Below are 20,934 nucleotides of genomic sequence, written 5' to 3'. Positions count from 1 at the left end.
TTGTTCATTGAATTTGGACTCGTAACCATCGCGAATAAAAAAGCGCGATAAACTTTGAAAAACTCGCAATGAAATTCATCCAGAATCATTCCTATAGATGAATTGAACCTATCTCTATGCCATTGATATTTTGATCGACGAATTTGGATTGGTAACCATCGCGATTAAAAAACGCGATAAACTTTGAAAAACTCTCAATGGAATTGATCCAGAATCATTTTTATAGATGAATTGAACCTATCTCTAAGGCATTGAAATGTTTTATCTACGAATTTGGACTGGTAACCATCGTGATTGAAAAAAAAATTCAAGAAATTTGTTATTGAAAACAAACTATTCATCGCCAACGACATCCCGTATTCCCAAGCGGTCACCCTTCCAAGTACTAACAGGACTCGACGTAACTTAACTTCTGGGAGCTGACGAGACCAGGTGCGTTCTACTCGATATGGCCGTTGACATTCAGCAATGAAAATTTACCCTTCCATTCCCAATGGATGAATAGAAAATCACTTCAAAGTGATAGAAATGTTTGTTCATTGAATTTGGACTCGTAACCATCGCGAATAAAAAAGCGCGATAAACTTTGAAAAACTCGCAATGAAATTCATCCAGAATCATTCCTATAGATGAATTGAACCTATCTCTATGCCATTGATATTTTGATCGACGAATTTGGATTGGTAACCATCACGATTAAAAAACGCGATAAACTTTGAAAAACTCTCAATGGAATTGATCCAGAATCATTCTTATAGATGAATTGAACCTATCTCTAAGGCATTGAAATGTTTTATCTACGAATTTGGACTGGTAACCATCGCGATTGAAAAAACAAATTCAAGAAATTTGTTATTGAAAACAAACTATTCATCGCCAACGACATCCCGTATTCCCAAGCGGTCACACTTCCAAGTACTAACGTGACTCGACGTAACTTAACTTCTGGGAGCTGACGAGACCAGGTGCGTTCTACGTGATATGGCCGTTGACATTCAAAAATGAAAATTTACCCTCCCAGTCCCAATGGATGAATAGAAAATCACTTCAAAGTGATAGAAATGTTTGTTTATTGAATTTGGACTCGTAACCATAGCGAATAAAAAAGCGCGATAAACTTTGAAAAACTCGCAATGAAATTCATCCAGAATCATTCCTATAGATGAATTGAACCTATCTCTATGCCATTGATATTTTGATCGACGAATTTGGATTGGTAACCATCGCGATTAAAAAACGCGATAAACTTTGAAAAACTCTCAATGGAATTGATCCAGAATCATTTTTATAGATGAATTGAACCTATCTCTAAGGCATTGAAATGTTTTATCTACGAATTTGGACTGGTAACCATCGTGATTGAAAAAAAAATTCAAGAAATTTGTTATTGAAAACAAACTATTCATCGCCAACGACATCCCGTATTCCCAAGCGGTCACCCTTCCAAGTACTAACGGGACTCGACGTAACTTAACTTCTGGGAGCTGACGAGACCAGGTGCGTTCTACGTGATATGGCCGTTGACATTCAAAAATGAAAATTTACCCTCCCAGTCCCAATGGATGAATAGAAAATCACTTCAAAGTGATAGAAATGTTTGTTCATTGAATTTGGACTCGTAACCATCGCGAATAAAAAAGCGCGATAAACTTTGAAAAACTCGCAATGAAATTTATCCAGAATCATTCCTATAGATGAATTGAACCTATCTCTATGCCATTGATATTTTTGATCTACGAATTTGGACTGGTAACCATCGCGATTAAAAAACGCGATAAACTTTGAAAAACTCTCAATGGAATTGATCCAGAATCATTCTTATAGATGAATTGAACCTATCTCTAAGGCATTGAAATGTTTAATCTACGAATTTGGACTGGTAACCATCGTGATTGAAAAAAAATTTCAAGAAATTTGTTATTGAAAACAAACTATTCATCGCCAACGACATCCCGTATTCCCAAGCGGTCACCCTTCCAAGTACTAACAGGACTCGACGTAACTTAACTTCTGGGAGCTGACGAGACCAGGTGCGTTCTACTCGATATGGCCGTTGACATTCAGCAATGAAAATTTACCCTTCCATTCCCAATGGATGAATAGAAAATCACTTCAAAGTGATAGAAATGTTTGTTCATTGAATTTGGACTCGTAACCATCGCGAATAAAAAAGCGCGATAAACTTTGAAAAACTCGCAATGAAATTCATCCAGAATCATTCCTATAGATGAATTGAACCTATCTCTATGCCATTGATATTTTGATCGACGAATTTGGATTGGTAACCATCGCGATTAAAAAACGCGATAAACTTTGAAAAACTCTCAATGGAATTGATCCAGAATCATTTTTATAGATGAATTGAACCTATCTCTAAGGCATTGAAATGTTTTATCTACGAATTTGGACTGGTAACCATCGTGATTGAAAAAAAAATTCAAGAAATTTGTTATTGAAAACAAACTATTCATCGCCAACGACATCCCGTATTCCCAAGCGGTCACCCTTCCAAGTACTAACGGGACTCGACGTAACTTAACTTCTGGGAGCTGACGAGACCAGGTGCGTTCTACGTGATATGGCCGTTGACATTCAAAAATGAAAATTTACCCTCCCAGTCCCAATGGATGAATAGAAAATCACTTCAAAGTGATAGAAATGTTTGTTCATTGAATTTGGACTCGTAACCATCGCGAATAAAAAAGCGCGATAAACTTTGAAAAACTCGCAATGAAATTTATCCAGAATCATTCCTATAGATGAATTGAACCTATCTCTATGCCATTGATATTTTTGATCTACGAATTTGGACTGGTAACCATCGCGATTAAAAAACGCGATAAACTTTGAAAAACTCTCAATGGAATTGATCCAGAATCATTCTTATAGATGAATTGAACCTATCTCTAAGGCATTGAAATGTTTAATCTACGAATTTGGACTGGTAACCATCGTGATTGAAAAAAAATTTCAAGAAATTTGTTATTGAAAACAAACTATTCATCGCCAACGACATCCCGTATTCCCAAGCGGTCACCCTTCCAAGTACTAACAGGACTCGACGTAACTTAACTTCTGGGAGCTGACGAGACCAGGTGCGTTCTACTCGATATGGCCGTTGACATTCAGCAATGAAAATTTACCCTTCCATTCCCAATGGATGAATAGAAAATCACTTCAAAGTGATAGAAATGTTTGTTCATTGAATTTGGACTCGTAACCATCGCGAATAAAAAAGCGCGATAAACTTTGAAAAACTCGCAATGAAATTCATCCAGAATCATTCCTATAGATGAATTGAACCTATCTCTATGCCATTGATATTTTGATCGACGAATTTGGATTGGTAACCATCACGATTAAAAAACGCGATAAACTTTGAAAAACTCTCAATGGAATTGATCCAGAATCATTCTTATAGATGAATTGAACCTATCTCTAAGGCATTGAAATGTTTTATCTACGAATTTGGACTGGTAACCATCGCGATTGAAAAAACAAATTCAAGAAATTTGTTATTGAAAACAAACTATTCATCGCCAACGACATCCCGTATTCCCAAGCGGTCACACTTCCAAGTACTAACGTGACTCGACGTAACTTAACTTCTGGGAGCTGACGAGACCAGGTGCGTTCTACGTGATATGGCCGTTGACATTCAAAAATGAAAATTTACCCTCCCAGTCCCAATGGATGAATAGAAAATCACTTCAAAGTGATAGAAATGTTTGTTCATTGAATTTGGACTCGTAACCATAGCGAATAAAAAAGCGCGATAAACTTTGAAAAACTCGCAATGAAATTCATCCAGAATCATTCCTATAGATGAATTGAACCTATCTCTATGCCATTGATATTTTGATCGACGAATTTGGATTGGTAACCATCGCGATTAAAAAACGCGATAAACTTTGAAAAACTCTCAATGGAATTGATCCAGAATCATTTTTATAGATGAATTGAACCTATCTCTAAGGCATTGAAATGTTTTATCTACGAATTTGGACTGGTAACCATCGTGATTGAAAAAAAAATTCAAGAAATTTGTTATTGAAAACAAACTATTCATCGCCAACGACATCCCGTATTCCCAAGCGGTCACCCTTCCAAGTACTAACGGGACTCGACGTAACTTAACTTCTGGGAGCTGACGAGACCAGGTGCGTTCTACGTGATATGGCCGTTGACATTCAAAAATGAAAATTTACCCTCCCAGTCCCAATGGATGAATAGAAAATCACTTCAAAGTGATAGAAATGTTTGTTCATTGAATTTGGACTCGTAACCATCGCGAATAAAAAAGCGCGATAAACTTTGAAAAACTCGCAATGAAATTCATCCAGAATCATTCCTATAGATGAATTGAACCTATCTCTATGCCATTGATATTTTGATCGACGAATTTGGATTGGTAACCATCGCGATTAAAAAACGCGATAAACTTTGAAAAACTCTCAATGGAATTGATCCAGAATCATTTTTATAGATGAATTGAACCTATCTCTAAGGCATTGAAATGTTTTATCTACGAATTTGGACTGGTAACCATCGTGATTGAAAAAAAAATTCAAGAAATTTGTTATTGAAAACAAACTATTCATCGCCAACGACATCCCGTATTCCCAAGCGGTCACCCTTCCAAGTACTAACGGGACTCGACGTAACTTAACTTCTGGGAGCTGACGAGACCAGGTGCGTTCTACGTGATATGGCCGTTGACATTCAAAAATGAAAATTTACCCTCCCAGTCCCAATGGATGAATAGAAAATCACTTCAAAGTGATAGAAATGTTTGTTCATTGAATTTGGACTCGTAACCATCGCGAATAAAAAAGCGCGATAAACTTTGAAAAACTCGCAATGAAATTCATCCAGAATCATTCCTATAGATGAATTGAACCTATCTCTATGCCATTGATATTTTGATCGACGAATTTGGATTGGTAACCATCGCGATTAAAAAACGCGATAAACTTTGAAAAACTCTCAATGGAATTGATCCAGAATCATTTTTATAGATGAATTGAACCTATCTCTAAGGCATTGAAATGTTTTATCTACGAATTTGGACTGGTAACCATCGTGATTGAAAAAAAAATTCAAGAAATTTGTTATTGAAAACAAACTATTCATCGCCAACGACATCCCGTATTCCCAAGCGGTCACCCTTCCAAGTACTAACGGGACTCGACGTAACTTAACTTCTGGGAGCTGACGAGACCAGGTGCGTTCTACGTGATATGGCCGTTGACATTCAAAAATGAAAATTTACCCTCCCAGTCCCAATGGATGAATAGAAAATCACTTCAAAGTGATAGAAATGTTTATTCATTGAATTTGGACTCGTAACCATCGCGAATAAAAAAGCGCGATAAACTTTGAAAAACTCGCAATGAAATTCATCCAGAATCATTCCTATAGATGAATTGAACCTATCTCTATGCCATTGATATTTTGATCGACGAATTTGGATTGGTAACCATCGCGATTAAAAAACGCGATAAACTTTGAAAAACTCTCAATGGAATTGATCCAGAATCATTTTTATAGATGAATTGAACCTATCTCTAAGGCATTGAAATGTTTTATCTACGAATTTGGACTGGTAACCATCGTGATTGAAAAAAAAATTCAAGAAATTTGTTATTGAAAACAAACTATTCATCGCCAACGACATCCCGTATTCCCAAGCGGTCACCCTTCCAAGTACTAACAGGACTCGACGTAACTTAACTTCTGGGAGCTGACGAGACCAGGTGCGTTCTACGTGATATGGCCGTTGACATTCAAAAATGAAAATTTACCCTCCCAGTCCCAATGGATGAATAGAAAATCACTTCAAAGTGATAGAAATGTTTGTTCATTGAATTTGGACTCGTAACCATCGCGAATAAAAAAGCGCGATAAACTTTGAAAAACTCGCAATGAAATTCATCCAGAATCATTCCTATAGATGAATTGAACCTATCTCTATGCCATTGATATTTTGATCGACGAATTTGGATTGGTAACCATCGCGATTAAAAAACGCGATAAACTTTGAAAAACTCTCAATGGAATTGATCCAGAATCATTTTTATAGATGAATTGAACCTATCTCTAAGGCATTGAAATGTTTTATCTACGAATTTGGACTGGTAACCATCGTGATTGAAAAAAAAATTCAAGAAATTTGTTATTGAAAACAAACTATTCATCGCCAACGACATCCCGTATTCCCAAGCGGTCACCCTTCCAAGTACTAACGGGACTCGACGTAACTTAACTTCTGGGAGCTGACGAGACCAGGTGCGTTCTACGTGATATGGCCGTTGACATTCAAATATGAAAATTTACCCTCCCAGTCCCAATGGATGAATAGAAAATCACTTCAAAGTGATAGAAATGTTTGTTCATTGAATTTGGACTCGTAACCATCGCGAATAAAAAAGCGCGATAAACTTTGAAAAACTCGCAATGAAATTCATCCAGAATCATTCCTATAGATGAATTGAACCTATCTCTATGCCATTGATATTTTGATCGACGAATTTGGATTGGTAACCATCGCGATTAAAAAACGCGATAAACTTTGAAAAACTCTCAATGGAATTGATCCAGAATCATTTTTATAGATGAATTGAACCTATCTCTAAGGCATTGAAATGTTTTATCTACGAATTTGGACTGGTAACCATCGTGATTGAAAAAAAAATTCAAGAAATTTGTTATTGAAAACAAACTATTCATCGCCAACGACATCCCGTATTCCCAAGCGGTCACCCTTCCAAGTACTAACGGGACTCGACGTAACTTAACTTCTGGGAGCTGACGAGACCAGGTGCGTTCTACGTGATATGGCCGTTGACATTCAAAAATGAAAATTTACCCTCCCAGTCCCAATGGATGAATAGAAAATCACTTCAAAGTGATAGAAATGTTTGTTCATTGAATTTGGACTCGTAACCATCGCGAATAAAAAAGCGCGATAAACTTTGAAAAACTCGCAATGAAATTCATCCAGAATCATTCCTATAGATGAATTGAACCTATCTCTATGCCATTGATATTTTGATCGACGAATTTGGATTGGTAACCATCGCGATTAAAAAACGCGATAAACTTTGAAAAACTCTCAATGGAATTGATCCAGAATCATTTTTATAGATGAATTGAACCTATCTCTAAGGCATTGAAATGTTTTATCTACGAATTTGGACTGGTAACCATCGTGATTGAAAAAAAAATTCAAGAAATTTGTTATTGAAAACAAACTATTCATCGCCAACGACATCCCGTATTCCCAAGCGGTCACCCTTCCAAGTACTAACGGGACTCGACGTAACTTAACTTCTGGGAGCTGACGAGACCAGGTGCGTTCTACGTGATATGGCCGTTGACATTCAAAAATGAAAATTTACCCTCCCAGTCCCAATGGATGAATAGAAAATCACTTCAAAGTGATAGAAATGTTTATTCATTGAATTTGGACTCGTAACCATCGCGAATAAAAAAGCGCGATAAACTTTGAAAAACTCGCAATGAAATTCATCCAGAATCATTCCTATAGATGAATTGAACCTATCTCTATGCCATTGATATTTTGATCGACGAATTTGGATTGGTAACCATCGCGATTAAAAAACGCGATAAACTTTGAAAAACTCTCAATGGAATTGATCCAGAATCATTTTTATAGATGAATTGAACCTATCTCTAAGGCATTGAAATGTTTTATCTACGAATTTGGACTGGTAACCATCGTGATTGAAAAAAAAATTCAAGAAATTTGTTATTGAAAACAAACTATTCATCGCCAACGACATCCCGTATTCCCAAGCGGTCACCCTTCCAAGTACTAACAGGACTCGACGTAACTTAACTTCTGGGAGCTGACGAGACCAGGTGCGTTCTACGTGATATGGCCGTTGACATTCAAAAATGAAAATTTACCCTCCCAGTCCCAATGGATGAATAGAAAATCACTTCAAAGTGATAGAAATGTTTGTTCATTGAATTTGGACTCGTAACCATCGCGAATAAAAAAGCGCGATAAACTTTGAAAAACTCGCAATGAAATTCATCCAGAATCATTCCTATAGATGAATTGAACCTATCTCTATGCCATTGATATTTTGATCGACGAATTTGGATTGGTAACCATCGCGATTAAAAAACGCGATAAACTTTGAAAAACTCTCAATGGAATTGATCCAGAATCATTTTTATAGATGAATTGAACCTATCTCTAAGGCATTGAAATGTTTTATCTACGAATTTGGACTGGTAACCATCGTGATTGAAAAAAAAATTCAAGAAATTTGTTATTGAAAACAAACTATTCATCGCCAACGACATCCCGTATTCCCAAGCGGTCACCCTTCCAAGTACTAACAGGACTCGACGTAACTTAACTTCTGGGAGCTGACGAGACCAGGTGCGTTCTACGTGATATGGCCGTTGACATTCAAAAATGAAAATTTACCCTCCCAGTCCCAATGGATGAATAGAAAATCACTTCAAAGTGATAGAAATGTTTGTTCATTGAATTTGGACTCGTAACCATCGCGAATAAAAAAGCGCGATAAACTTTGAAAAACTCGCAATGAAATTCATCCAGAATCATTCCTATAGATGAATTGAACCTATCTCTATGCCATTGATATTTTGATCGACGAATTTGGATTGGTAACCATCGCGATTAAAAAACGCGATAAACTTTGAAAAACTCTCAATGGAATTGATCCAGAATCATTTTTATAGATGAATTGAACCTATCTCTAAGGCATTGAAATGTTTTATCTACGAATTTGGACTGGTAACCATCGTGATTGAAAAAAAAATTCAAGAAATTTGTTATTGAAAACAAACTATTCATCGCCAACGACATCCCGTATTCCCAAGCGGTCACCCTTCCAAGTACTAACAGGACTCGACGTAACTTAACTTCTGGGAGCTGACGAGACCAGGTGCGTTCTACGTGATATGGCCGTTGACATTCAAAAATGAAAATTTAAAATAAACTTACGTCGAGTCCTGTTAGTACTTGGAAGGGTGACCGCTTGGGAATACGGGATGTCGTTGGCGATGAATAGTTTGTTTTCAATAACAAATTTCTTGAATTTTTTTTTCAATCACGATGGTTACCAGTCCAAATTCGTAGATAAAACATTTCAATGCCTTAGAGATAGGTTCAATTCATCTATAAAAATGATTCTGGATCAATTCCATTGAGAGTTTTTCAAAGTTTATCGCGTTTTTTAATCGCGATGGTTACCAATCCAAATTCGTCGATCAAAATATCAATGGCATAGAGATAGGTTCAATTCATCTATAGGAATGATTCTGGATGAATTTCATTGCGAGTTTTTCAAAGTTTATCGCGCTTTTTTATTCGCGATGGTTACGAGTCCAAATTCAATGAATAAACATTTCTATCACTTTGAAGTGATTTTCTATTCATCCATTGGGACTGGGAGGGTAAATTTTCATTTTTGAATGTCAACGGCCATATCACGTAGAACGCACCTGGTCTCGTCAGCTCCCAGAAGTTAAGTTACGTCGAGTCCCGTTAGTACTTGGAAGGGTGACCGCTTGGGAATACGGGATGTCGTTGGCGATGAATAGTTTGTTTTCAATAACAAATTTCTTGAATTTTTTTTTCAATCACGATGGTTACCAGTCCAAATTCGTAGATAAAACATTTCAATGCCTTAGAGATAGGTTCAATTCATCTATAAAAATGATTCTGGATCAATTCCATTGAGAGTTTTTCAAAGTTTATCGCGTTTTTTAATCGCGATGGTTACCAATCCAAATTCGTCGATCAAAATATCAATGGCATAGAGATAGGTTCAATTCATCTATAGGAATGATTCTGGATGAATTTCATTGCGAGTTTTTCAAAGTTTATCGCGCTTTTTTATTCGCGATGGTTACGAGTCCAAATTCAATGAACAAACATTTCTATCACTTTGAAGTGATTTTCTATTCATCCATTGGGACTGGGAGGGTAAATTTTCATTTTTGAATGTCAACGGCCATATCACGTAGAACGCACCTGGTCTCGTCAGCTCCCAGAAGTTAAGTTACGTCGAGTCCCGTTAGTACTTGGAAGGGTGACCGCTTGGGAATACGGGATGTCGTTGGCGATGAATAGTTTGTTTTCAATAACAAATTTCTTGAATTTTTTTTTCAATCACGATGGTTACCAGTCCAAATTCGTAGATAAAACATTTCAATGCCTTAGAGATAGGTTCAATTCATCTATAAAAATGATTCTGGATCAATTCCATTGAGAGTTTTTCAAAGTTTATCGCGTTTTTTAATCGCGATGGTTACCAATCCAAATTCGTCGATCAAAATATCAATGGCATAGAGATAGGTTCAATTCATCTATAGGAATGATTCTGGATGAATTTCATTGCGAGTTTTTCAAAGTTTATCGCGCTTTTTTATTCGCGATGGTTACGAGTCCAAATTCAATGAACAAACATTTCTATCACTTTGAAGTGATTTTCTATTCATCCATTGGGACTGGGAGGGTAAATTTTCATATTTGAATGTCAACGGCCATATCACGTAGAACGCACCTGGTCTCGTCAGCTCCCAGAAGTTAAGTTACGTCGAGTCCCGTTAGTACTTGGAAGGGTGACCGCTTGGGAATACGGGATGTCGTTGGCGATGAATAGTTTGTTTTCAATAACAAATTTCTTGAATTTTTTTTTCAATCACGATGGTTACCAGTCCAAATTCGTAGATAAAACATTTCAATGCCTTAGAGATAGGTTCAATTCATCTATAAAAATGATTCTGGATCAATTCCATTGAGAGTTTTTCAAAGTTTATCGCGTTTTTTAATCGCGATGGTTACCAATCCAAATTCGTCGATCAAAATATCAATGGCATAGAGATAGGTTCAATTCATCTATAGGAATGATTCTGGATGAATTTCATTGCGAGTTTTTCAAAGTTTATCGCGCTTTTTTATTCGCGATGGTTACGAGTCCAAATTCAATGAACAAACATTTCTATCACTTTGAAGTGATTTTCTATTCATCCATTGGGACTGGGAGGGTAAATTTTCATTTTTGAATGTCAACGGCCATATCACGTAGAACGCACCTGGTCTCGTCAGCTCCCAGAAGTTAAGTTACGTCGAGTCCTGTTAGTACTTGGAAGGGTGACCGCTTGGGAATACGGGATGTCGTTGGCGATGAATAGTTTGTTTTCAATAACAAATTTCTTGAATTTTTTTTTCAATCACGATGGTTACCAGTCCAAATTCGTAGATAAAACATTTCAATGCCTTAGAGATAGGTTCAATTCATCTATAAAAATGATTCTGGATCAATTCCATTGAGAGTTTTTCAAAGTTTATCGCGTTTTTTAATCGCGATGGTTACCAATCCAAATTCGTCGATCAAAATATCAATGGCATAGAGATAGGTTCAATTCATCTATAGGAATGATTCTGGATGAATTTCATTGCGAGTTTTTCAAAGTTTATCGCGCTTTTTTATTCGCGATGGTTACGAGTCCAAATTCAATGAATAAACATTTCTATCACTTTGAAGTGATTTTCTATTCATCCATTGGGACTGGGAGGGTAAATTTTCATTTTTGAATGTCAACGGCCATATCACGTAGAACGCACCTGGTCTCGTCAGCTCCCAGAAGTTAAGTTACGTCGAGTCCCGTTAGTACTTGGAAGGGTGACCGCTTGGGAATACGGGATGTCGTTGGCGATGAATAGTTTGTTTTCAATAACAAATTTCTTGAATTTTTTTTTCAATCACGATGGTTACCAGTCCAAATTCGTAGATAAAACATTTCAATGCCTTAGAGATAGGTTCAATTCATCTATAAAAATGATTCTGGATCAATTCCATTGAGAGTTTTTCAAAGTTTATCGCGTTTTTTAATCGCGATGGTTACCAATCCAAATTCGTCGATCAAAATATCAATGGCATAGAGATAGGTTCAATTCATCTATAGGAATGATTCTGGATGAATTTCATTGCGAGTTTTTCAAAGTTTATCGCGCTTTTTTATTCGCGATGGTTACGAGTCCAAATTCAATGAACAAACATTTCTATCACTTTGAAGTGATTTTCTATTCATCCATTGGGACTGGGAGGGTAAATTTTCATTTTTGAATGTCAACGGCCATATCACGTAGAACGCACCTGGTCTCGTCAGCTCCCAGAAGTTAAGTTACGTCGAGTCCCGTTAGTACTTGGAAGGGTGACCGCTTGGGAATACGGGATGTCGTTGGCGATGAATAGTTTGTTTTCAATAACAAATTTCTTGAATTTTTTTTTCAATCACGATGGTTACCAGTCCAAATTCGTAGATAAAACATTTCAATGCCTTAGAGATAGGTTCAATTCATCTATAAAAATGATTCTGGATCAATTCCATTGAGAGTTTTTCAAAGTTTATCGCGTTTTTTAATCGCGATGGTTACCAATCCAAATTCGTCGATCAAAATATCAATGGCATAGAGATAGGTTCAATTCATCTATAGGAATGATTCTGGATGAATTTCATTGCGAGTTTTTCAAAGTTTATCGCGCTTTTTTATTCGCGATGGTTACGAGTCCAAATTCAATGAACAAACATTTCTATCACTTTGAAGTGATTTTCTATTCATCCATTGGGACTGGGAGGGTAAATTTTCATTTTTGAATGTCAACGGCCATATCACGTAGAACGCACCTGGTCTCGTCAGCTCCCAGAAGTTAAGTTACGTCGAGTCCCGTTAGTACTTGGAAGGGTGACCGCTTGGGAATACGGGATGTCGTTGGCGATGAATAGTTTGTTTTCAATAACAAATTTCTTGAATTTTTTTTTCAATCACGATGGTTACCAGTCCAAATTCGTAGATAAAACATTTCAATGCCTTAGAGATAGGTTCAATTCATCTATAAAAATGATTCTGGATCAATTCCATTGAGAGTTTTTCAAAGTTTATCGCGTTTTTTAATCGCGATGGTTACCAATCCAAATTCGTCGATCAAAATATCAATGGCATAGAGATAGGTTCAATTCATCTATAGGAATGATTCTGGATGAATTTCATTGCGAGTTTTTCAAAGTTTATCGCGCTTTTTTATTCGCTATGGTTACGAGTCCAAATTCAATGAACAAACATTTCTATCACTTTGAAGTGATTTTCTATTCATCCATTGGGACTGGGAGGGTAAATTTTCATTTTTGAATGTCAACGGCCATATCACGTAGAACGCACCTGGTCTCGTCAGCTCCCAGAAGTTAAGTTACGTCGAGTCACGTTAGTACTTGGAAGTGTGACCGCTTGGGAATACGGGATGTCGTTGGCGATGAATAGTTTGTTTTCAATAACAAATTTCTTGAATTTGTTTTTTCAATCGCGATGGTTACCAGTCCAAATTCGTAGATAAAACATTTCAATGCCTTAGAGATAGGTTCAATTCATCTATAAGAATGATTCTGGATCAATTCCATTGAGAGTTTTTCAAAGTTTATCGCGTTTTTTAATCGTGATGGTTACCAATCCAAATTCGTCGATCAAAATATCAATGGCATAGAGATAGGTTCAATTCATCTATAGGAATGATTCTGGATGAATTTCATTGCGAGTTTTTCAAAGTTTATCGCGCTTTTTTATTCGCGATGGTTACGAGTCCAAATTCAATGAACAAACATTTCTATCACTTTGAAGTGATTTTCTATTCATCCATTGGGAATGGAAGGGTAAATTTTCATTGCTGAATGTCAACGGCCATATCGAGTAGAACGCACCTGGTCTCGTCAGCTCCCAGAAGTTAAGTTACGTCGAGTCCTGTTAGTACTTGGAAGGGTGACCGCTTGGGAATACGGGATGTCGTTGGCGATGAATAGTTTGTTTTCAATAACAAATTTCTTGAAATTTTTTTTCAATCACGATGGTTACCAGTCCAAATTCGTAGATTAAACATTTCAATGCCTTAGAGATAGGTTCAATTCATCTATAAGAATGATTCTGGATCAATTCCATTGAGAGTTTTTCAAAGTTTATCGCGTTTTTTAATCGCGATGGTTACCAGTCCAAATTCGTAGATCAAAAATATCAATGGCATAGAGATAGGTTCAATTCATCTATAGGAATGATTCTGGATAAATTTCATTGCGAGTTTTTCAAAGTTTATCGCGCTTTTTTATTCGCGATGGTTACGAGTCCAAATTCAATGAACAAACATTTCTATCACTTTGAAGTGATTTTCTATTCATCCATTGGGACTGGGAGGGTAAATTTTCATTTTTGAATGTCAACGGCCATATCACGTAGAACGCACCTGGTCTCGTCAGCTCCCAGAAGTTAAGTTACGTCGAGTCCCGTTAGTACTTGGAAGGGTGACCGCTTGGGAATACGGGATGTCGTTGGCGATGAATAGTTTGTTTTCAATAACAAATTTCTTGAATTTTTTTTTCAATCACGATGGTTACCAGTCCAAATTCGTAGATAAAACATTTCAATGCCTTAGAGATAGGTTCAATTCATCTATAAAAATGATTCTGGATCAATTCCATTGAGAGTTTTTCAAAGTTTATCGCGTTTTTTAATCGCGATGGTTACCAATCCAAATTCGTCGATCAAAATATCAATGGCATAGAGATAGGTTCAATTCATCTATAGGAATGATTCTGGATGAATTTCATTGCGAGTTTTTCAAAGTTTATCGCGCTTTTTTATTCGCGATGGTTACGAGTCCAAATTCAATGAACAAACATTTCTATCACTTTGAAGTGATTTTCTATTCATCCATTGGGAATGGAAGGGTAAATTTTCATTGCTGAATGTCAACGGCCATATCGAGTAGAACGCACCTGGTCTCGTCAGCTCCCAGAAGTTAAGTTACGTCGAGTCCTGTTAGTACTTGGAAGGGTGACCGCTTGGGAATACGGGATGTCGTTGGCGATGAATAGTTTGTTTTCAATAACAAATTTCTTGAAATTTTTTTTCAATCACGATGGTTACCAGTCCAAATTCGTAGATTAAACATTTCAATGCCTTAGAGATAGGTTCAATTCATCTATAAGAATGATTCTGGATCAATTCCATTGAGAGTTTTTCAAAGTTTATCGCGTTTTTTAATCGCGATGGTTACCAGTCCAAATTCGTAGATCAAAAATATCAATGGCATAGAGATAGGTTCAATTCATCTATAGGAATGATTCTGGATAAATTTCATTGCGAGTTTTTCAAAGTTTATCGCGCTTTTTTATTCGCGATGGTTACGAGTCCAAATTCAATGAACAAACATTTCTATCACTTTGAAGTGATTTTCTATTCATCCATTGGGACTGGGAGGGTAAATTTTCATTTTTGAATGTCAACGGCCATATCACGTAGAACGCACCTGGTCTCGTCAGCTCCCAGAAGTTAAGTTACGTCGAGTCCCGTTAGTACTTGGAAGGGTGACCGCTTGGGAATACGGGATGTCGTTGGCGATGAATAGTTTGTTTTCAATAACAAATTTCTTGAATTTTTTTTTCAATCACGATGGTTACCAGTCCAAATTCGTAGATAAAACATTTCAATGCCTTAGAGATAGGTTCAATTCATCTATAAAAATGATTCTGGATCAATTCCATTGAGAGTTTTTCAAAGTTTATCGCGTTTTTTAATCGCGATGGTTACCAATCCAAATTCGTCGATCAAAATATCAATGGCATAGAGATAGGTTCAATTCATCTATAGGAATGATTCTGGATGAATTTCATTGCGAGTTTTTCAAAGTTTATCGCGCTTTTTTATTCGCTATGGTTACGAGTCCAAATTCAATAAACAAACATTTCTATCACTTTGAAGTGATTTTCTATTCATCCATTGGGACTGGGAGGGTAAATTTTCATTTTTGAATGTCAACGGCCATATCACGTAGAACGCACCTGGTCTCGTCAGCTCCCAGAAGTTAAGTTACGTCGAGTCACGTTAGTACTTGGAAGTGTGACCGCTTGGGAATACGGGATGTCGTTGGCGATGAATAGTTTGTTTTCAATAACAAATTTCTTGAATTTGTTTTTTCAATCGCGATGGTTACCAGTCCAAATTCGTAGATAAAACATTTCAATGCCTTAGAGATAGGTTCAATTCATCTATAAGAATGATTCTGGATCAATTCCATTGAGAGTTTTTCAAAGTTTATCGCGTTTTTTAATCGTGATGGTTACCAATCCAAATTCGTCGATCAAAATATCAATGGCATAGAGATAGGTTCAATTCATCTATAGGAATGATTCTGGATGAATTTCATTGCGAGTTTTTCAAAGTTTATCGCGCTTTTTTATTCGCGATGGTTACGAGTCCAAATTCAATGAACAAACATTTCTATCACTTTGAAGTGATTTTCTATTCATCCATTGGGAATGGAAGGGTAAATTTTCATTGCTGAATGTCAACGGCCATATCGAGTAGAACGCACCTGGTCTCGTCAGCTCCCAGAAGTTAAGTTACGTCGAGTCCTGTTAGTACTTGGAAGGGTGACCGCTTGGGAATACGGGATGTCGTTGGCGATGAATAGTTTGTTTTCAATAACAAATTTCTTGAATTTTTTTTTCAATCACGATGGTTACCAGTCCAAATTCGTAGATAAAACATTTCAATGCCTTAGAGATAGGTTCAATTCATCTATAAAAATGATTCTGGATCAATTCCATTGAGAGTTTTTCAAAGTTTATCGCGTTTTTTAATCGCGATGGTTACCAATCCAAATTCGTCGATCAAAATATCAATGGCATAGAGATAGGTTCAATTCATCTATAGGAATGATTCTGGATGAATTTCATTGCGAGTTTTTCAAAGTTTATCGCGCTTTTTTATTCGCGATGGTTACGAGTCCAAATTCAATGAACAAACATTTCTATCACTTTGAAGTGATTTTCTATTCATCCATTGGGACTGGGAGGGTAAATTTTCATTTTTGAATGTCAACGGCCATATCACGTAGAACGCACCTGGTCTCGTCAGCTCCCAGAAGTTAAGTTACGTCGAGTCCTGTTAGTACTTGGAAGGGTGACCGCTTGGGAATACGGGATGTCGTTGGCGATGAATAGTTTGTTTTCAATAACAAATTTCTTGAATTTTTTTTTCAATCACGATGGTTACCAGTCCAAATTCGTAGATAAAACATTTCAATGCCTTAGAGATAGGTTCAATTCATCTATAAAAATGATTCTGGATCAATTCCATTGAGAGTTTTTCAAAGTTTATCGCGTTTTTTAATCGCGATGGTTACCAATCCAAATTCGTCGATCAAAATATCAATGGCATAGAGATAGGTTCAATTCATCTATAGGAATGATTCTGGATGAATTTCATTGCGAGTTTTTCAAAGTTTATCGCGCTTTTTTATTCGCGATGGTTACGAGTCCAAATTCAATGAATAAACATTTCTATCACTTTGAAGTGATTTTCTATTCATCCATTGGGACTGGGAGGGTAAATTTTCATTTTTGAATGTCAACGGCCATATCACGTAGAACGCACCTGGTCTCGTCAGCTCCCAGAAGTTAAGTTACGTCGAGTCCCGTTAGTACTTGGAAGGGTGACCGCTTGGGAATACGGGATGTCGTTGGCGATGAATAGTTTGTTTTCAATAACAAATTTCTTGAATTTTTTTTTCAATCACGATGGTTACCAGTCCAAATTCGTAGATAAAACATTTCAATGCCTTAGAGATAGGTTCAATTCATCTATAAAAATGATTCTGGATCAATTCCATTGAGAGTTTTTCAAAGTTTATCGCGTTTTTTAATCGCGATGGTTACCAATCCAAATTCGTCGATCAAAATATCAATGGCATAGAGATAGGTTCAATTCATCTATAGGAATGATTCTGGATGAATTTCATTGCGAGTTTTTCAAAGTTTATCGCGCTTTTTTATTCGCGATGGTTACGAGTCCAAATTCAATGAACAAACATTTCTATCACTTTGAAGTGATTTTCTATTCATCCATTGGGACTGGGAGGGTAAATTTTCATTTTTGAATGTCAACGGCCATATCACGTAGAACGCACCTGGTCTCGTCAGCTCCCAGAAGTTAAGTTACGTCGAGTCCCGTTAGTACTTGGAAGGGTGACCGCTTGGGAATACGGGATGTCGTTGGCGATGAATAGTTTGTTTTCAATAACAAATTTCTTGAATTTTTTTTTCAATCACGATGGTTACCAGTCCAAATTCGTAGATAAAACATTTCAATGCCTTAGAGATAGGTTCAATTCATCTATAAAAATGATTCTGGATCAATTCCATTGAGAGTTTTTCAAAGTTTATCGCGTTTTTTAATCGCGATGGTTACCAATCCAAATTCGTCGATCAAAATATCAATGGCATAGAGATAGGTTCAATTCATCTATAGGAATGATTCTGGATGAATTTCATTGCGAGTTTTTCAAAGTTTATCGCGCTTTTTTATTCGCTATGGTTACGAGTCCAAATTCAATGAACAAACATTTCTATCACTTTGAAGTGATTTTCTATTCATCCATTGGGACTGGGAGGGTAAATTTTCATTTTTGAATGTCAACGGCCATATCACGTAGAACGCACCTGGTCTCGTCAGCTCCCAGAAGTTAAGTTACGTCGAGTCACGTTAGTACTTGGAAGTGTGACCGCTTGGGAATACGGGATGTCGTTGGCGATGAATAGTTTGTTTTCAATAACAAATTTCTTGAATTTGTTTTTTCAATCGCGATGGTTACCAGTCCAAATTCGTAGATAAAACATTTCAATGCCTTAGAGATAGGTTCAATTCATCTATAAGAATGATTCTGGATCAATTCCATTGAGAGTTTTTCAAAGTTTATCGCGTTTTTTAATCGTGATGGTTACCAATCCAAATTCGTCGATCAAAATATCAATGGCATAGAGATAGGTTCAATTCATCTATAGGAATGATTCTGGATGAATTTCATTGCGAGTTTTTCAAAGTTTATCGCGCTTTTTTATTCGCGATGGTTACGAGTCCAAATTCAATGAACAAACATTTCTATCACTTTGAAGTGATTTTCTATTCATCCATTGGGAATGGAAGGGTAAATTTTCATTGCTGAATGTCAACGGCCATATCGAGTAGAACGCACCTGGTCTCGTCAGCTCCCAGAAGTTAAGTTACGTCGAGTCCTGTTAGTACTTGGAAGGGTGACCGCTTGGGAATACGGGATGTCGTTGGCGATGAATAGTTTGTTTTCAATAACAAATTTCTTGAAATTTTTTTTCAATCACGATGGTTACCAGTCCAAATTCGTAGATTAAACATTTCAATGCCTTAGAGATAGGTTCAATTCATCTATAAGAATGATTCTGGATCAATTCCATTGAGAGTTTTTCAAAGTTTATCGCGTTTTTTAATCGCGATGGTTACCAGTCCAAATTCGTAGATCAAAAATATCAATGGCATAGAGATAGGTTCAATTCATCTATAGGAATGATTCTGGATAAATTTCATTGCGAGTTTTTCAAAGTTTATCGCGCTTTTTTATTCGCGATGGTTACGAGTCCAAATTCAATGAACAAACATTTCTATCACTTTGAAGTGATTTTCTATTCATCCATTGGGACTGGGAGGGTAAATTTTCATTTTTGAATGTCAACGGCCATATCACGTAGAACTCACCTGGTCTCGTCAGCTCCCAGAAGTTAAGTTACGTCGAGTCCCGTTAGTACTTGGAAGGGTGACCGCTTGGGAATACGGGATGTCGTTGGCGATGAATAGTTTGTTTTCAATAACAAATTTCTTGAATTTTTTTTTCAATCACGATGGTTACCAGTCCAAATTCGTAGATAAAACATTTCAATGCCTTAGAGATAGGTTCAATTCATCTATAAAAATGATTCTGGATCAATTCCATTGAGAGTTTTTCAAAGTTTATCGCGTTTTTTAATCGCGATGGTTACCAATCCAAATTCGTCGATCAAAATATCAATGGCATAGAGATAGGTTCAATTCATCTATAGGAATGATTCTGGATGAATTTCATTGCGAGTTTTTCAAAGTTTATCGCGCTTTTTTATTCGCGATGGTTACGAGTCCAAATTCAATGAACAAACATTTCTATCACTTTGAAGTGATTTTCTATTCATCCATTGGGAATGGAAGGGTAAATTTTCATTGCTGAATGTCAACGGCCATATCGAGTAGAACGCACCTGGTCTCGTCAGCTCCCAGAAGTTAAGTTACGTCGAGTCCTGTTAGTACTTGGAAGGGTGACCGCTTGGGAATACGGGATGTCGTTGGCGATGAATAGTTTGTTTTCAATAACAAATTTCTTGAAATTTTTTTTCAATCACGATGGTTACCAGTCCAAATTCGTAGATTAAACATTTCAATGCCTTAGAGATAGGTTCAATTCATCTATAAGAATGATTCTGGATCAATTCCATTGAGAGTTTTTCAAAGTTTATCGCGTTTTTTAATCGCGATGGTTACCAGTCCAAATTCGTAGATCAAAAATATCAATGGCATAGAGATAGGTTCAATTCATCTATAGGAATGATTCTGGATAAATTTCATTGCGAGTTTTTCAAAGTTTATCGCGCTTTTTTATTCGCGATGGTTACGAGTCCAAATTCAATGAACAAACATTTCTATCACTTTGAAGTGATTTTCTATTCATCCATTGGGACTGGGAGGGTAAATTTTCATTTTTGAATGTCAACGGCCATATCACGTAGAACGCACCTGGTCTCGTCAGCTCCCAGAAGTTAAGTTACGTCGAGTCCCGTTAGTACTTGGAAGGGTGACCGCTTGGGAATACGGGATGTCGTTGGCGATGAATAGTTTGTTTTCAATAACAAATTTCTTGAATTTTTTTTTCAATCACGATGGTTACCAGTCCAAATTCGTAGATAAAACATTTCAATGCCTTAGAGATAGGTTCAATTCATCTATAAAAATGATTCTGGATCAATTCCATTGAGAGTTTTTCA

At 36.7% G+C, this 20,934-nt stretch overlaps 39 pseudogenes; 22 read left to right on the top strand and 17 right to left on the bottom strand.

Moving 5' to 3' along the window:
• Positions 1–341: 341 nt before the first annotated feature.
• LOC124329729 lies at positions 342–460 on the bottom strand (annotated as a pseudogene).
• Positions 461–874: 414 nt separating this feature from the next.
• LOC124335265 lies at positions 875–993 on the bottom strand (annotated as a pseudogene).
• Positions 994–1,406: 413 nt separating this feature from the next.
• LOC124332251 lies at positions 1,407–1,525 on the bottom strand (annotated as a pseudogene).
• A 414-nt stretch (positions 1,526–1,939) lies between these two features.
• Positions 1,940–2,058, bottom strand: LOC124329728 (annotated as a pseudogene).
• Positions 2,059–2,471: 413 nt separating this feature from the next.
• On the bottom strand, positions 2,472–2,590 carry LOC124332250 (annotated as a pseudogene).
• A 414-nt stretch (positions 2,591–3,004) lies between these two features.
• On the bottom strand, positions 3,005–3,123 carry LOC124329727 (annotated as a pseudogene).
• A 414-nt stretch (positions 3,124–3,537) lies between these two features.
• Positions 3,538–3,656, bottom strand: LOC124335264 (annotated as a pseudogene).
• A 413-nt stretch (positions 3,657–4,069) lies between these two features.
• LOC124332249 lies at positions 4,070–4,188 on the bottom strand (annotated as a pseudogene).
• A 413-nt stretch (positions 4,189–4,601) lies between these two features.
• LOC124332246 lies at positions 4,602–4,720 on the bottom strand (annotated as a pseudogene).
• Positions 4,721–5,133: 413 nt separating this feature from the next.
• On the bottom strand, positions 5,134–5,252 carry LOC124332245 (annotated as a pseudogene).
• Positions 5,253–5,665: 413 nt separating this feature from the next.
• On the bottom strand, positions 5,666–5,784 carry LOC124333794 (annotated as a pseudogene).
• A 413-nt stretch (positions 5,785–6,197) lies between these two features.
• LOC124332244 lies at positions 6,198–6,316 on the bottom strand (annotated as a pseudogene).
• Positions 6,317–6,729: 413 nt separating this feature from the next.
• Positions 6,730–6,848, bottom strand: LOC124332243 (annotated as a pseudogene).
• A 413-nt stretch (positions 6,849–7,261) lies between these two features.
• LOC124332242 lies at positions 7,262–7,380 on the bottom strand (annotated as a pseudogene).
• Positions 7,381–7,793: 413 nt separating this feature from the next.
• LOC124333793 lies at positions 7,794–7,912 on the bottom strand (annotated as a pseudogene).
• Positions 7,913–8,325: 413 nt separating this feature from the next.
• LOC124333792 lies at positions 8,326–8,444 on the bottom strand (annotated as a pseudogene).
• Positions 8,445–8,857: 413 nt separating this feature from the next.
• On the bottom strand, positions 8,858–8,976 carry LOC124333791 (annotated as a pseudogene).
• Positions 8,977–9,479: 503 nt separating this feature from the next.
• On the top strand, positions 9,480–9,598 carry LOC124332241 (annotated as a pseudogene).
• Positions 9,599–10,011: 413 nt separating this feature from the next.
• Positions 10,012–10,130, top strand: LOC124332240 (annotated as a pseudogene).
• A 413-nt stretch (positions 10,131–10,543) lies between these two features.
• On the top strand, positions 10,544–10,662 carry LOC124332239 (annotated as a pseudogene).
• Positions 10,663–11,075: 413 nt separating this feature from the next.
• Positions 11,076–11,194, top strand: LOC124333790 (annotated as a pseudogene).
• A 413-nt stretch (positions 11,195–11,607) lies between these two features.
• LOC124332238 lies at positions 11,608–11,726 on the top strand (annotated as a pseudogene).
• A 413-nt stretch (positions 11,727–12,139) lies between these two features.
• On the top strand, positions 12,140–12,258 carry LOC124332237 (annotated as a pseudogene).
• Positions 12,259–12,671: 413 nt separating this feature from the next.
• On the top strand, positions 12,672–12,790 carry LOC124332235 (annotated as a pseudogene).
• Positions 12,791–13,203: 413 nt separating this feature from the next.
• On the top strand, positions 13,204–13,322 carry LOC124335262 (annotated as a pseudogene).
• Positions 13,323–13,736: 414 nt separating this feature from the next.
• LOC124329726 lies at positions 13,737–13,855 on the top strand (annotated as a pseudogene).
• Positions 13,856–14,269: 414 nt separating this feature from the next.
• On the top strand, positions 14,270–14,388 carry LOC124332234 (annotated as a pseudogene).
• A 413-nt stretch (positions 14,389–14,801) lies between these two features.
• On the top strand, positions 14,802–14,920 carry LOC124329723 (annotated as a pseudogene).
• A 414-nt stretch (positions 14,921–15,334) lies between these two features.
• On the top strand, positions 15,335–15,453 carry LOC124332233 (annotated as a pseudogene).
• Positions 15,454–15,866: 413 nt separating this feature from the next.
• Positions 15,867–15,985, top strand: LOC124335261 (annotated as a pseudogene).
• Positions 15,986–16,399: 414 nt separating this feature from the next.
• Positions 16,400–16,518, top strand: LOC124329722 (annotated as a pseudogene).
• Positions 16,519–16,931: 413 nt separating this feature from the next.
• On the top strand, positions 16,932–17,050 carry LOC124333789 (annotated as a pseudogene).
• Positions 17,051–17,463: 413 nt separating this feature from the next.
• LOC124332232 lies at positions 17,464–17,582 on the top strand (annotated as a pseudogene).
• Positions 17,583–17,995: 413 nt separating this feature from the next.
• Positions 17,996–18,114, top strand: LOC124332231 (annotated as a pseudogene).
• A 413-nt stretch (positions 18,115–18,527) lies between these two features.
• LOC124335260 lies at positions 18,528–18,646 on the top strand (annotated as a pseudogene).
• A 414-nt stretch (positions 18,647–19,060) lies between these two features.
• Positions 19,061–19,179, top strand: LOC124329721 (annotated as a pseudogene).
• A 414-nt stretch (positions 19,180–19,593) lies between these two features.
• Positions 19,594–19,712, top strand: LOC124334009 (annotated as a pseudogene).
• A 413-nt stretch (positions 19,713–20,125) lies between these two features.
• LOC124329720 lies at positions 20,126–20,244 on the top strand (annotated as a pseudogene).
• Positions 20,245–20,658: 414 nt separating this feature from the next.
• Positions 20,659–20,777, top strand: LOC124332230 (annotated as a pseudogene).
• Positions 20,778–20,934: the final 157 nt, after the last annotated feature.

This window comes from Daphnia pulicaria, chromosome 3 (assembly GCF_021234035.1).
Source record: "Daphnia pulicaria isolate SC F1-1A chromosome 3, SC_F0-13Bv2, whole genome shotgun sequence".
Classification (NCBI taxonomy): Eukaryota; Metazoa; Arthropoda; class Branchiopoda; order Diplostraca; family Daphniidae; genus Daphnia; species Daphnia pulicaria.
The sequence above is the reverse complement of the archived record's forward strand: the minus strand, read 5'-3'. Positions and strand labels throughout refer to the sequence as shown.